At 39.7% G+C, this 16,497-nt stretch overlaps 1 protein-coding gene across 5 annotated transcripts in view; it reads left to right on the forward strand.

The window, feature by feature from the left end:
- The window catches only part of LOC149263633 (uncharacterized), a 313,839-nt gene that overhangs the window by 55,316 nt on the left and 242,026 nt on the right, over positions 1–16,497 (forward strand). The window lies entirely within an intron of this gene.

The following is a 16,497-nucleotide window of genomic DNA, read 5'->3' on the forward strand; positions in this document are numbered from 1 at the left end:
TCCTTGAAGTATAGTTGAGAACTTTGAAGGGCCCTCTTCTCATTGTAATATTAATAAAAGATCTAATTTGCTTGTGGGAGCTTGGGATTTCTCCCATGGTATCCTATCTCCCCATTTAGGGGAAGGCTTCTCTTGGGTGGATTGACATTTGCATGGTTTAAGCTTTCATACTTCATTTACTTATATGCATGCTTTAATTGGGAATTAACACAACCTCACTACCACATTTCATTAAGTTAAAGTTTGTTACAATTTCATTTGAGCTTTGCATCTTCTTTCTTATTGTTGCTTGGAGCTACAAGCTTACACTTTACTTTGGGCAATTCATCCTTTACATGCAAGCATTTTATATTCTTAACAAACTTTGATTCATTTCCATTTAACTTGGTAAATTGTTTCATGAGCACTTGAATACATGCTTCAATTTTATGCTACAATGTTATCTTAAATATTGGAGCAATTTATTGTCATTGTCTATTTGAAACAAATTTTACTTTCAAGCAAATTACTTGTATCATTTTAATTCATTGATGAAACGCATGCAACACTTGTAAGCTAATTTTATTCCTCCAATTGAAATTCTAATTGCAACTTATGTTGAACACAATTTCATTTTCAAGCATTGCAAATCAATCTCTTTGAAGCATTTGCATGTATCATTATTTTAATTTGGGGAATTAACGCAATTTGCATCTCATTTAGGCATTTTAGTGTAGGAAGGCCCCAAGTCTCATTAAAATTTTACCTCCAACATAAGTTGGTTGAAGTAGACATCTTAGGGATTCTCTACTCCTCTATTGACTCCTCACTGTGAGATCTATATCATTGGGCGAGGGTGAGGTCTGAGAATTGAAGAGTTAAATTGTAATCTTGTTGTAAACATTATTAATAAAATTAACCAAGAACACTTTCCATTACATTTACTTTACTTGTCTCTTGATGGTTTGAGTTTTCATATGCAAAGTCTATTCCAAAAGAAAGTATTGTAATCATTTCAAACAAGTGTTTTCTTTTCATGTTTCAAGTCCAATTGCATATTGATGTCTTGGTTTAGCACTTCCTTTCTTTTACATTTCCAAGTTAATTACTAATTTTTTGGTTTTGCCAAGATATGTTTCACATGTTTTGATTTGTAAAGTTGATTATCTCAAAAGCATTTTGTATCTTACATATCTTGTGCTAATAATTCTTATTTACATTTCTGGGTTACTTTGTTTTCTCTTTTGAGAGCATTGCATTTTACTTTGAGCAAATATATCTTTAAATTGTTGAGCAAATTCCTTATAAGGCATTGGTTTTATGGTTTTTTTTAATCATATTAATGATTGGCATTGTTATTTCAAGTTGCTCACTTCATATTTGCTCATAAATCCTTAAAAGTAATCCATTTTCACGATAACACTCTCCTAGAAACTCACATCTTTTAACTTAACTTTTCATTAGGGACCACCCCCTTTAGCTAACCTAGGAGATAGCTCAAACGGAGAGAGTCGGGATTAGTGTGACAACACCTTCTCTGAGTTCCCTGCCACCAACCACACCTTGTGGGGTTGAAGGCTTTTCTCACTAACTTGTAGGTAGGTGTAGGCGGCAGGGTCAACGCCTAGATTACCAATTTATTCCCATACATTAGACATGAAATCATAAATTTTCAATAAAAGAGAACTTACAAGATAATATGCATGAACAATCCAATCATCAATCCAAGATAACTTCTCCAAAGACAAGACAGTAGCTCGAGTACAAGATTTGCTCCATAGATCACATTTGGCCAATAGGAAAAGAGGTCGAAATTCTCAAGAAGAGAAGCCGAGTCTACAAGTGATGATGATTCAAATGAAAAGTCCTCTCCTCTATTTATATGAGGAGGAATAGTTCTAATATTAGCCTAAAAACCTAGGAAAACAAGTAAAATCATAATAATGCACTGGGTTACAAGCCGACCCACTAGCTTAGACAAAAATCAAATGATTAGCCGGAGCCCACATGTGTGAGCCATAAGGACTAAAAAGGTTGACATCATCCATGCGTAGAGCTCCATGTGGCACGCATTGAGGCTCTAAGGTGGCATGAGTGATGTAGGAGCCTCCTAAAATCATGATGTGAGGGTTGGCCCTCAAATCTATGTCAAAATACCACTGTTATGGACCCAAAAATCTTGTTTGGGGCACCAAAGCTGGTCTCCTGGGTCTCTAATTGCTCAAAATGCCCATCTCTTCTCCAAAAAGGGCTTTCCAGGTGCTACTAGCCATCCCATGTCTTAGAAGGTGAGACCATCCTCATTTGGGCTCTAGATTTGCTGCTATCTCTTAGAGAGTGCTACGACTAGCTTGGGAGCATGTTGGTCTAGGTGCATCATGCTGAAGAATCACCAAATGTAGTGTAAAGTGGCAAAACGTCCTAGGTGCAGAAGGTGTCCAGGGTTAGGTGTGATGTGTTGCTATTGCTTGTTGAAATTAATGAGAAAAGTGATTCCTTGATTTGTGCTTTAATTCAAGGAGGCAAAGTCAAGTTCCTTTTTGTGCATGGGTGAGTTCCTAAACTTTAGGAGTTTCCCTAAAAATTAGGAGTGCACGAGGCAATTAATTGATGTTTTGAAGTGGAAGGTCAAGTTTTGATCTTCTAGCGTGAGTTAAATTGCGAATTAGAAGCTTAAGTGCAGTTAGCCTCCTACATTTTAGGAGGACCCAGTGAACTAGTTCTGTTGACTTTTGTTAACTAGAAAAGCTTCAGTTCAATTCCTTAAATAGTTTTAACCATTTGAATCTCCTTTAAAAGAAGGAATGAAGGCACAAGTTTAATCATTGTTTTAGTGAGACCAAATAATAGGAAGCACAAGGTTGTGCGTGGAGCTTGTGAGAGAAGGTGAACAAGCCTAGGAAAGGCTTGTTGGAATTGGAGAAGGACCAATTCCTTGGGTAAGGAAGCAGCGATTAGAATTCTTGCATAGGTTTCAAGCTTAGATTAAGCAAGGAAGACAAGTATGTCTTTTAGATTGAAACAATTGTATTGTAAGAGATCTAATGCTCAATTTTCTTCAATAAACTATCAATGATCAAGCAAAAGGTTTTCCCAGTTGGGTTCCCTATAAAAATTGTGCCATTCAATTCTGTGATTGTACTTTTATTTCTGTTCCTAATTCCGCTACAAATCGAGTAGAGAAATTCTGTGTTTGTAAGAAAATAAAGTGTTTTTCAGATTGTTCTTATCAGCAAATCAAAATTTCATGGATTTTCTACATGGTATCAGATCCTGGAGCAGAATAAAATAGCACATCCAAGTGCAACAATTCATAGAAATCACCAATTGAAGTAGGCCACAGATCAAAAGGATATTTATCCGAAGATAAGGACTGTATTGGTTTGGGGCCGAGTTTGATTGGGAGTGCAGGTCGTGAGCTGGAGAAGCAAGTTTGGGCTGGTTTTGTGCATAAGTTTTGATCCTATTCTCTGTGATCAAGGCGTCCAAGGTTCTGTGTCTTTACGGGAGGGACTGATCCCTAGTTTAGGGTTGGTCTGTGCTTAGAAAAGTGTTATAACAATAATGCATGTAGGGCTAGTAATTGCGTAGTATGGGAGGAGTCTTGGAAAGGAGACGACAAGGCATTCTGAGCAGGTTGAAGCCTAATTGGAGGGTTGTAGCAGTTGCTACAGGCAACCCTAACTAGGGCTGAGAGCCACAAAAAATACTGCACAGGCCGAGAAGGACCAGAGCAGCTAGAGGTATGTTGAATGATGTGTTCAAGTTGATTTTGTTGCTAAGTGGATACTACTCAGGTTGGATAGTTTGTTTGGCATCTTAAGAGAAGTGAGGAGGGCTACTAGTAGGTGTCAAAAGGAGGCCTAAGTGCAGATCAGAGAAGGACGTTTGGTCTGCTAGGAGAGGCAGTTTTAGAGGCCCTAAGTACAGTTCTTGTGAAGGACTACAAGACTGTTAGTGGGCAAGTTTTTAGAGAGCTCTCAAGGGAAGTGGTATGGCTTACTTGTTGAAGAATCTAGGGCACTGGTGTTTGTTAGGATTCTTCACTTCTTGATAACAATTTGTGAAGCACTTTTACAATTATCTTAGCTTGATCTTCTTCTTATTATTAGTGTGTGTGTTTCATCAAACTACTACCAAAAACATAAAGACAAGAACACAAATGTTGGCTCTCTGCCAGGGCCAAAACCTCTCTCTCTTAGAGAGGAAAACCCTTTGGTAAGTTTCTCTTATTGAAGCTTCTTATTGATCATTGCCAAACCCTAGACCCTTGACTAGGATGTCCTCTAAGCACAAGTCAAGTCCTCTCCTCTTATCTGCACTCTGTTCCCTGGCACATAGACTTTCTCCTTTCGACGCTTTGCTCCCCAACGCTTCGGCCTCCTTCTTTGTTTCTTGTCTAGAGATAGACCTTCCTTGAGTGAGCCTTCTAGATGAGATGTTCTTCTTCTATCCTTTGCTCAAGTAGACTTCTTCAAACGAGATCCTTCTTGAGATATGAGTGTATGACTGTACTGTTGTTTTTTTGCCCTAGTTTTCCCACGCGTGGGGAGTACCCTTAGTGAATTAGGGTCCTTTCACCTTCGCTATAGAGAGAGACTTCTTCGCTTGTCTTAGGAGGCCTCGTAGGCCTAATATCTATAGCCTAAACACCAACGAATCTTGCATTGAAATGTTACTGTTGTTATATCCATAGTTTTCTCTCCTTCTCTTCGCTCGTGTGACTGTTTCTAGCCCTAGAAACAGTCACCTACCTTCGCTGAATTTCCTCCTTCCTTTGCTGCACTTTTGGAGAGCCTTTAGACTTGCTTCGCCTTTTTTTTCTTGGCTTATCTCTTTGCTGATTTCAGAGCTTGTGTTTTTATGCTTTATGAGGGAGTGGACAACCTCTATATATAGAGGATTGTCCCTCCTCTAGGCCGACATTAGGCCGACATTCTGTCTTTAGGCCGACTTGATCATATCTTCATTATTTTCTTCGTTTAGCTTCTTGTGGAGGACGTTACTGCATGGAGAGGACTTGTACTTGTCTTGGAGGTATTCCTTTGACCTTATACATAGTCATGCCCTCAAAGGATCTTACATAAATACATTGACTCTTGACTTGCTAGAAGCACTTTAAACATGTGCTTGACCTAATTCAATGAGCAAGAAACTCATTGACAAATATCATAAAAATAATTTCTCTTTTCTTGAATAAATACAAAAGTCAAATTTACATTTATGAAGACCAAACCTAGTTACACTTCCTTAAACACTCCTTAACTAGGGAGGTATTCATACAACATTACAAGGTGTTTGGCTATGTTTCAATCTTGAAGAATTCACGTAAGAGAAATTGGATTTGCAATCCATCTGTCATAGCATCATAAGAACCAACATTGTTTCCACAGAAAGGCCTTGACTGACAACTCTATCTCTCAATAGATCAGAGCACAATGTTGGCGAGACCAATGACTTATAGACACCTTAGTCATTGTCTCTCAAGGTACATACCCACCCTAGTGTTCTTTGAGTATGACCTTCTAGGACTATTCTTATCTTGGGTTCCCAACCCTCAAAGAATATCAGTGCTCTTGCCTACTCTTGTTTTGGATGCCCTACACATCCTCAAAGAGTATCAAATGCCAGATGATTACGTAATCCTCCCATTCTTTCTTCCAAGTGAAGACAAGAATGTTGTGTCTATCACGTTTCTACATTTCCATTCATGGCCTTCATCTAGACTTACGGCTGTTAGTCCTGGTCTAGTGCACGACCCATGAGATGGAAAAACACAAATATCACTCCTTTGTAATCAGGGGTGAGCCAAAACTCCCTCTTGATTAGGGACTTGTCAGAGCTCCCTCTTAACTAGGGACTCTTTCATTTATCAACAACTTCTTCTTTGTGGGTCCTTCAGCTTCTTGATCACCTTTCTTGCTTGATGTCAAGAAGTCTTTGTTCGAACTTCTTCTAGGTAGGGCATCATCCATTGATCACTTTCCTTCCTAGTTTGTCATGTCATTGCTTCCTTCGTGGAAAGTGTCTTTCTTGCCATACATCAGGTTTTCTTGTCATATGGCTACCCCTTTGTCATCTATCCATGCTTCAGAATACTCTTCTCATGGATGCTTCGTTGTACTTGCTTGTTTACATGCTTCGACCTAGTAGCCCATCATGACTTCATTCTGATATTGTTTCAACATTGCTTTTTCTTTTACTGTATGGCTTCTTCATCACGACATCTTTGTGGAGTAGAATCAATTATCTACATCTTTCATATCTCCAAGGCCTTCATAGGTGTCAAGGGTCCTTCCTTCCTTTGTCAGAGTCGTCCTGCCTTCTTTCGGGAGATATCTTTAGAGAATCTTGTCAGATAGTGATTCTCGGTGATCATGGTGTTCTTCACATGCTTGATCTCTTTCTTCATTTGCTTCTTCTTAGATAGATAGGTCAACCATCTTATGTTTCTTGTGAGATCATTTCTTCATTGCTTGGTTCTTGGACTAGTCAACATTTCTTCTTGCTTCGTAGTCAGCAATATTATACTCCTTATGTGAGCATATTCTTTTGTTGACCTTCATTGCATTGTAGTACATGCCTTCGAGCATGTTCTTGGTGAAAGAGATTCTTTCATACTTGATCATGTTATAGAACTATTCCCATGAATCAATAATATACAAATGATAACATGACTAAACTTTAATGCATACATACCTCATCTTGATTCTCCTTTGATCATCTTAGCTTCATTTGGTTGTCCTTGGTGTGGCCCTTCTTGCTTCATCTTAGCTTGCCTACATATCATCCTTTTCTTGAATCTCATAAATGGGATTCCCAGTGAGACAGCTGCTTTGGTTCATGAACCTTCTTTTGAAGATTCCATCATAGGATCTTAAAGACCCTTGCCTTGCAAATGTTTCTTTTCTTTTGATGATGGAGGTCTTCTAAGATTCTTAATCATGATCAATTTTCTTTCATCATGGATGAGGTTCTATACTAGGTATGCTCCTTCTACATGAATATCTTGAGCTATATCTACCATGCTCCTATATTCTAGTAGATATTTCTAACCATGCATTTTGTTCTTATTATAAATGCTTTTTCTACATGAGTATCTAGAACTCTATGTACTACATGCTTCTAGATTCTAGAAGATGTTTCTAGCCATGCAATTTCTACATGCTCCTATTCTACTCAAAACCTTGAAAGAAGACTTGAAGTAAAGAGTTTGACTTAGTCATAGTAGAGATCTAGAGGATCTTCCTTCTTTTGCTTCTTTTCTTCTTCTTTCACCTCTTGAGTCATGTGAGCTTCTTCCCTCTTTCTTTTGTTGTCCTTGTTAAGCTTAGGACAATTCCTTTTGTAGTGTCCATATTCTTGGCATCCATAGCATTGGATTTTGGACATGTCTTTGTTGTTTGTTCTTCGTGGACCAATTTTGCCAAATTTATCCTTTCTCTTGGCCATGGTAGCAAATGCTTGCTCCTTTGATCCCACATCTTCCTTTGCTTTGAGTCTTGTTTCCTCTGTTTTGCATAGAGACCACATTTCACTGAATGTGGTTGCTTCCTTCTTGGCATATATGCTATATGTGAAGTTGCCCCAATCCTCAGGTAAAGCATTGAGTATTGCAGTTGTCATCTCTCTGTCAGACATGACTTCCCCAAGCTCTTGAAGTTGATCTCTCATTTCAGAGATTTTCATGAAGTAGGGAGCTATTCCTTCCTTTGTTATCTTCATCTTTTACAATTCATTCCTTAGAGATATTACTTCTTCGGTTATGGATACCGAGAATAACTCTACTAACTTATCATAAATTTCTTTTGATGTTTCAAATTTGGAGACATAAGGAATGAGAGAGTCTTTGATTGATTCTATCAGAATCCTTTGAGCTCTTGTCTCATCCTTATTGTACTTAGCTAAGGCTTGAGTTTGTTCCTTAGCAGGGATAGTGATATTCCCTTTGACATGTTCTAGAAGTTCATTCTCCTTGAAAAGTAAATTAGTCCTCTTCTTCCAGGCAAGAAAGTTATTGGTACGTACCAATTTATTGCTTTCCTTGTAAAAAGACAATGATGTATATTCAAAAGGGGACATGTACTTGATATATTTTGAGATGTAGTGGATTTGCTTTCTCCTTGAAGACTTGATGGCTTGCCTTCCTAGGATCTTGATGTTCTTCCAGTTGCCTTCTCCAAGTGGACTTGCCTTCCTAGGATCTTGATGTTCTTCAAGTTGCCTTCTCCAAGTGGACTTGCCTGATGATGAGATTTGCTTGATGACTTGTAGCTTGATGTAGGTGTTGCTTCAATCTGCTCTTCTTTGTAGGTGCCTTTATGTAAGGCTCTTCTTCTTGCTATATAGACTTCCTTGATGAATGATGGATTGGAGACCTTCTTGTTCTTGAAGTGATTGAAACTTCTAGGCTTGATGCTTCAACCTTGTATATGTCCTTCTTTGATAAGTGTTCTTGAGTTGCCCTTTCCTTGATGTGTCACCTTACCTCTGATACCATGTTGAAGAATCTAGGGCACTAGTGTTTGTTAGGATTCTTCACTGCTTGATAACAATTTGTGAAGCACTTTTACAATTATCTTAGCTTGATCTTCTTCTTATTATTAGTGTGTGTGTTTCATCAAACTGCTACCAAAAACATAAAGACAAGAACACAAATGTTGGCTCTTTTCCAGGGCCAAAACCTCTCTCTCTTTGAGAGGAAAACCCTTTGGTAAGTTTCTCTTATTGAAGCTTCTTATTGATCACTACCAAACCCTAGACCCTTGACTAGGATGTCCTCCAAGCACAAGTCAAGTCCTCTCCTCTTTTCTGCACTTTGTTTCCCGACACATAAACTTCCTCCTTCCAGCGCTTTGCTCCCCAACACTTCGTCTTCCTTCTTTGTTTCTTGTCTAGAGATAGACCTTCCTTGAGTGAGCCTTCTAGATGAGATGTTCTTCTTCTATCCTTTGCTCAAGTAGACTTATTCAAACGAGATCCTTCTTGAGATATGAGTGTATCACTGTACTGCTGTTCTGCTGCCCTAGTTTTCCCACGTGTGGAGGGTACCCTTAGTGAATTAGGGTCCTTTCACCTTCGCTATAGAGAGAGACTTCTTCGCTTGTCTTGGGAGGCCTCGTAGGCCTAATATCTAGCCCAAACACCAACGAATCTTGCACTGAAATTTTGCTGTTGTTATATTCGTAGTATACCCTCCTTCTCTTTACACGTGTGATTGTTTCTAGCCCTAGAAACAATCACCTACCTCCGCTGCACTTTTGGAGACCCTTTAGACTTGCTTCACCTTCCTTTTCTCGGCTTATCTCTTCGTTGATTTCAGAGCTTGCATTTTTATGCTTTATGAGGGAGTGGACAACCTCTATATGTGGAGGACTACCCCTCCTCTAGGCTGACATTAGGCCGAAATTCTGTCTTTAGGCCGATTTGACCATATCTTCATTATTTTCTTCGTTTAACTTCTTGTGGAGAACGTTCCTGCATGGAGAGGACTTGCACTTGTCTTGGAGGTATTCCTTTGACCTTATATATTGTGTAACATGCCCTCAAAGGGTCTTACATAAATACATTGACTCTTGATTTCCTAGAAGCACTTTAAACATGTGCTTGACCTAATTCAATGAGCAAGAAACTCATTGACAAATATCATAAAAATAATTTTGCTTTTCTTGAATAAATACAAAAGTCAAATTTACATTCATGAAGACAGAACCTAGTTACACTTCCTTCAACATTACCAAGGGTTGAGAGTAGATCACTATCTAGAGGGAGCATTGAACTTCATAGCTTGGAAATGGAGGATCACGATAGTGCTGGAAGATAATGCGGTGGGAGAGTGCATCAAGTAGGCGATAACACCACCTCAAGACCCCCAACAATTGGCCCAGCATAATTATTAATAAGAATGATATCAAGGCAAAGAGCATCATTCTAGAAGGGGTCAAAGATCATATAGTGCGTCACATCCATGAGAAGAAGACAACGTATGAGATGTACGATACAATCTTGAAGTTGTATCAGAGTACTAGTGATACCAGGAAGCTTGCTCTTAAGGAGAAGTTGAGGAGTATCCGGATGAGCAAGGATGAGCCCATTGTCCCATATTTGACAAGGTTCACTCAGGTACGAGATGAACTAGGTGGGGTGGGCGTGGTTGTATCTGATCATGATCTTGTGAGTTTTTCCTTACTTGGACTTCACAAGTCATGGAAAGGGTTCCAGGATGCTGTTAGTGGGAGAGAGAACTTTCCAAATTGGGAAAGGTTTTGGATTGACTGCATACAGGAAGAGATCCTAGGGAAACCATAGAAAGGAGATCAATTATTACAAAGGACGAGGAGAATTGTGCCTTGGCAGGCAAGGGTAGCAAGGCTAAGGGCAATAAGGGCCAAGGAGAGGCTGGGGCCAATGAGAAGGGCAAGAAGAAGGATCTAAGTAAGATCAAGTGCTTCCATTGCCAATAGTTTGGAGGCTATGCTTCTAAGTGTCTTGGTAAGAAGAAGGGGGTCGGGAAGGATCATGCTGCTACATCAGCGAAGGTAGATGATATATTATATGGTGTGGTGGTATATTATGTGAGTTAGTGATATATTATATGGTGGTGTGACTATTCATATGCACAATAAAGAGTGAAGTTTTTTTTCGAAAGCAGATAGTTTATTGAGAATGCATTCACTTATCTCTATAGTTGGAGTGGTTCTCTTCGGCGAAGAGAACTACCATGAGCGGTCCAGGAAGATAAAACACACCCCCATTTTCAATGAACTTTGGAAAGGAGTTTACAAAGGAGAAGGAGACAATGCACTTGAAAAGACCACTTCAGACAAGGAGCTTGCCATTTGGGAAAACAAGAACAACAAGGCCTATGCCTTGATTGTAGCGTGAGTGAATGAAGAGGTCAGTCGTCATATTTCACCATTTTCAAATGCAAATGCTTTTGAAGCTTTAAAGAAGTTGAAGGAATTATATGATTCACACTATGAGCTTGAAGTTGTTCAATTAATGATCAAGTTGTTCAATCTTGAGTTGAAAAATGATGACCCTCTTGCCTTAACATCAGAAATAAGAGCCATAATGCATGATATTGAAGCTACTGGAGTTAAAATGGATGTTTCTCTCACAACTTATGTCAAGGCACTATATCCCACTTATTCATATTATCTTGAGTCATTGCAAGCAAGTGGCAAACTTAAGGAGATTTCCTTTGACTCCATTGAGAAGAAGTTTGCTAAAAGAGAGAAGGCTTTTGGGAAGAAGACAACTCCTCATTCTTCTGAAGAAGTTGTGTGCTTTGCACGGAAAGGGAAGAATCATACACAAGATTCTTCTAGAGGAAGAGGTCGTAGAAGAGGACGTGGAAAGAAGAATTTTAGAGGCAGGGGGCTAAATAATCTCCTCATTGACATTCAATGACCTAGATTAGAAGCTAATCAATGGCTAAGATCATTTCTGCTTGATCCTCGTCTTCTTCTAGAAGTTACACCCACTGTTTATATTAATACTCTTTAATTATTTTATTTTCCTAAGTTTAGACTTAGGGTCCCATTGTTAAAATTGACAACTAGGGCCAAACTCCATGTCGGTCTACTTATTCATGGCAGCTGATATTTTTCATGGATTCCTCTCATTGAGAGGTGTAGGATTGATCTAAAGATCATCTGATTTCGACATGTATTCATGGAGATGAATTTATTTGTGTTATGGGACAATTCGTCAAGGTCGGCTAGCAACCAAATTGCCTCCACTTGTGCTCAACGTTTTAGTATAAAAAGAGGTGGCTTGCTAGCCATTTGGACACACACTCTTCTTGTGATCTCTTCCTCTCCACTTGTCTTTGAGTTTTCGTGGGAGGAGAGATCCTAAGAGTATACACTGCCCTAAGAAAAAGATGCCCTAGCTCTACGCTGCCATAGAGAACCTTAACGTTGGTATGGAGAAGCCGTAACTGCTGGCCTAATGAAGAAATCTAATACGCTGTCATGTAAGGATGCTCTAGACTCTAACACGGTCATGGTGAAGAAGGCTTTAATGCAGTAGAGAAGGCATCTATAACGCAGGTCTAGGAGGCCCTATGATGTTGATCTGAGGCCCTAAATCTGCTGTCACAATGTGCCCTAGCCGCAGGCTTGTGAGAAGATCTATTAGTAGAAAAGAGGAGATATATATACAGCCTATCTAAGCCTGTCCATGTGCCCTAAAATCAGGTCTAATAAGAGACCTTAAGATGTTGTCAAAAGGAAGCCTATACGCTGTCCTAAGGATGTTATCTACAACAATCCTATATGTAGTACAAAAGACACCTAGCCGCAACAAGGAGTGAAAATCTGGACTCATACATTCCTGGAATGGATCTGTCTTCTTGTTATCCATGTTAGGCTCACATGACAAGGAGCAGTGTCCCTGTGATCTCTCGGAGGAACAACTTCGGACGAGGACACTGTATTACAATATATGGATCTGCCTCCTTGCAATGTATATCAATGATATCACAACAACTCAATAAATAGCCTTGGTATAATATATATATGTGTCTGTACTCTTTCATGGTTTGATGAAAGTAAAGTCACAGTCTTTATATGTTTCGAAGACATTCTCTTCAGCATTGCTATGTGCTAGGCTGCAGGCCATAACACCATAGCTAGGACCACCTTGGGGCTGCTATCTTAGTTTGAAGACAACATGATGTAATAAGGTGCAACATGATGTAATAAGGCGCAGTATGATGTAATGAGGTACAACATGATGTGATGAATGCAGCAACATGATGTATTGCAACAGCATAATGATGATGTATTGCAGTATGCATTGAGTGTGTGATGGTGCAACATGGTGTAGCACAATGATAATGGACATGGTGTGATGGTGCAGCACAGTGATGATGGACATGGTGTGATGGTGCAACACATTGATAATGGACATGGTGTGATGGTGCAACATGGTGCAACACAGTGATGATGGACATGGTATGATGGGTACAACATAGTGATGAGAGCAGATCAGTGATTGGGTGCAACACAGTGTTGGGTACAACATGATGATGAGGTGCAACACAGTGATGGGTGCAGCATGGTGATGGAGTCACCTTGGAGGATCAGTTGAAGCAGTATGCCTTCACCTGAGTTCAGATCAACTACCTCATGTGTCATCTTCCTAGTAAAGATCTCTGCTCTTATTTTGATAAGTTAAAATGTTGACTTCTGATGTATATGTACTATCTCTCTCTCTGCTGAACTAACATAAGAAGAATTGATCAAGGGGTTCCCCACATTGGGGTTTGTCCCTGGTTGGCACCACATCTTGTGTCCTCTTGTCTTGGCTTGTCTTCCGCGATTTATGTTTATGTTCTATATGCATTTTACTATCATGCTAAATGTGATTGCTAATCTGGAATTGATATTGAGTTAATGTGAAAAATTGAAGTAAATTGCTCTCAGCATAGAACATACCTAAAATTAACATGGTATTAGAGCTGAGGTGAAGACAAAGCCCAAGCAAGAGTGAAAGAGCAATCACCGAAGACAGTTAGAAAGGACAAAAGACTCAATGGGTTCCTCATCCCTCTTCAAATTCACCAAGGGTGAAGTCAAAGCAAAGAAGATTATCAAAATGGCACAACGGAAGCATCTGGTGGCCTACCTATATGTCACTTCAATGGAACTCCGGATCTGAGAATGGAAGGAAAGGCAAATGCCTTGCTTGCAATAAGTTTGGCCATTATACGAGGAAGTGTGCAAATAGAAGGGACACATCACTTGATGATGATAACATTCATTCCAGGGACATCTTCAATGATCGAAGGAATGACAGGTACATTGGAAAAGGAAAAAGGAATGTAGGTCATCAGGGAAATGGCCGACTCTTCAAGAAAGCAAGGATCTCTAGGTATGAAGAATCAAATGTTGTTTCTGATAAGCTAAAGGAGTATTATCTTATATTGGCCCTCTCCACTACTTCTCCTCCAGACTCTTTGGGAATCTGGCTTATTGATAGCAATGTTTTAAAACTCCGACTCCGACTCCGACTCGGCCGAGGGTTGACTCTGACTTTGACTTTGACTCGGTATTGACTTGGCAGGCTCGATTTCAATGACTCAGTCGTTGTAAAAAATACATTAAATATTTATTTTATATAAAAACACATAATTTTAAAGATTTTCATTCATGTTTCCAAACACACAGCATTAGAATATAGATAGAAGACAACATATGATCAAACTAGGCTCATGAATATATCCATTATATCAAAATGGCACCCAGTGCATTGTCCAATACATACACGATGATGATATAGAGATCAAAACAAAAACACATAACCAAGGAGGCTATAAATGGCCTCTACAACAAAAGCCTGTGACCAGTACTACTGGCTACTACTAGAGTTGCCAACATCATCTGGCTTAGTGTTACTTGGGGAGCGGGAGCGAAAGTGGGGAGTGAGAGTGAAAATGGGAGCAGGAGTGACATTTTCAGAAGCACCCGGTTTGGGAGCGAATCCCGGAGGAGTTTGACAACCAATGTCACTAACATCAAGGTACATAGAGGGATTGGTGCTCTTGATTAAATACGAGTTCCATACCCTAATACATGACAAAATTCAATGGAAACATTGCAATCCACCAATCCTGAAATCCTGAAAAACTGATAAGTCCGCTGGATTTTGAATGAAATCTAAAATTCTACTTTCTCCATTTGAAATCCAATGAGGCCGGAACCACTCTCAAACATCCTGAGTCATTTCATGGTAATGTTAAAAATTTAAGTAAAAGTTACTTTTACTTTAAGAATTTAACATTACCATGAAATTTGAATAGCATATCAATACTAGGAGAGGGGAATGGACCCCAAAGACCAAAAAACCAATTAATAAAACCATTTGGAGTCCCCCACACTTAGAAAAAACATAAAAAAATAAAAAAATTGTGTTTTTGGGGTTTACTGGCCGCATGAAGTGACCCGGCCGAGTTGATACGGACTCGGCTGAGTCGGCCGAGTTAAGATTGACCCGGCCGAGACTCGGCCGGGTCAGTCTTAACTCGGTCGACTGAACTGGTTCGATGGCCAAGTTGCAATTTTTTTTACCGGCTCGTACCAACTTGGCCGAGTCGGTTCTGAGTCGGCCGACTTTTAAAACACTGATTGATAATAGTGCTTCAAGGCACTTCATCGGATAAAAGGAAGCTCTTTCTAATTTGATAGAGAAGGAAACAATTGTGGAGATTATACTTGGAGTCAATGCCACCTATCGCAGAAATGGTGTAGGGAAAGTTACTCCTCAATTGAATGAGGGTAACACGATTCATTTACAAAAAGTTCTTTATGTACCTGATCTCAAGAAGAACTTGGTGTCCATTTCGGCAATGGAATTCAAGGGTTTCAAGGTGGCATTCATCAATGGAAAGGTACGTGTGTGGATAAGGAATTCTTAAAAGATGCTTTTGATTTCAGGGTTGGCAATTTGTATCAAATTGCAAGAAGTCCATTGGGGACCATGTCTGTTGACACATCTCTTCTATAGCACCGGAGGTCTGCTCATTATGGGGCCCTATCCGATGTAAGTTAGATAGTGACAGGGATGCTTGAATTCAAGAAGAGCATGGAGGTACATGTCCGAGATGTACCGAAGAAAAACTTACAAGGGGACCATTCCCCTCATATAGCAAAGTCCACAGATTTGGAACAACCCGAGGGGTTTGAGATGGCTTGGTATGAAAGAATAAACAACTATCTGATGAAGCTGAGATTCACTAGTAGTGAAGCCGATCCAAACCATTGCTTGAAGGGTGTGGATGATGGACCTCTCATACTGACACCTTATTAGAACAACCTCATTCTAACAAGTGCAGACCCTCTCAGTTGCAAAAGTAAGAGGGAGTTGGATTCCGGATTTGGAATGGTGAACTGCAAGCCCATGACTACCTCGATGAAGCCTAAATTTAAGAAGTTATGCGATAGTGATGCCGTACCTGATTTGGACAATGCCTCTGAGTTTCATAAACTCATACTAGCATTGATGTTCTTGGTGAATTCTCGTTCGGATATATGTTTTGCACTTAGCATGTTGAGCTCATATATGGTTGAACCTCACTGGATTGGTGCCAAGAATCATTTGAGATATCTTCAGGGCACAATCTCTCATGGATTGAGATACACTGCTGGAAATGTGAAGCTGCATGATTATTCTAATATTGATTAGGCAAGTAGTGTGGAGGATTGCAAGAGCACTTCTGGGTGCTGGTTCTCTTTGGGTTTTGCTTTGATATCCTGGATGAGAAGGAAGCAGAAGTCGGTTGCTTTGAGCACCGCTGAGGCCGAATACATAGTTACGAGTATGACCTCGTGTGAAGTTGCCTGGTTGAGGAAGCTCTTCAGTGAGTTGTTTGGACACGTGTTGGATACCATCGTGACCTTCTGTGACAACTAGAGGGGGATTCAATTGTTGATGAATCCCATGTTCTATGATCGCTCCAAGCATATAGACATCAGGTACCACTTTATCTGGGATATAGTATATTGAGGAGCA

This window comes from Pinus tabuliformis, chromosome 6, assembly GCF_031772625.1.
Source record: "Pinus tabuliformis cultivar Carrire ecotype Pingquan chromosome 6, CPIR1, whole genome shotgun sequence".
NCBI lineage: Eukaryota > Viridiplantae > Streptophyta > Pinopsida > Pinales > Pinaceae > Pinus > Pinus tabuliformis.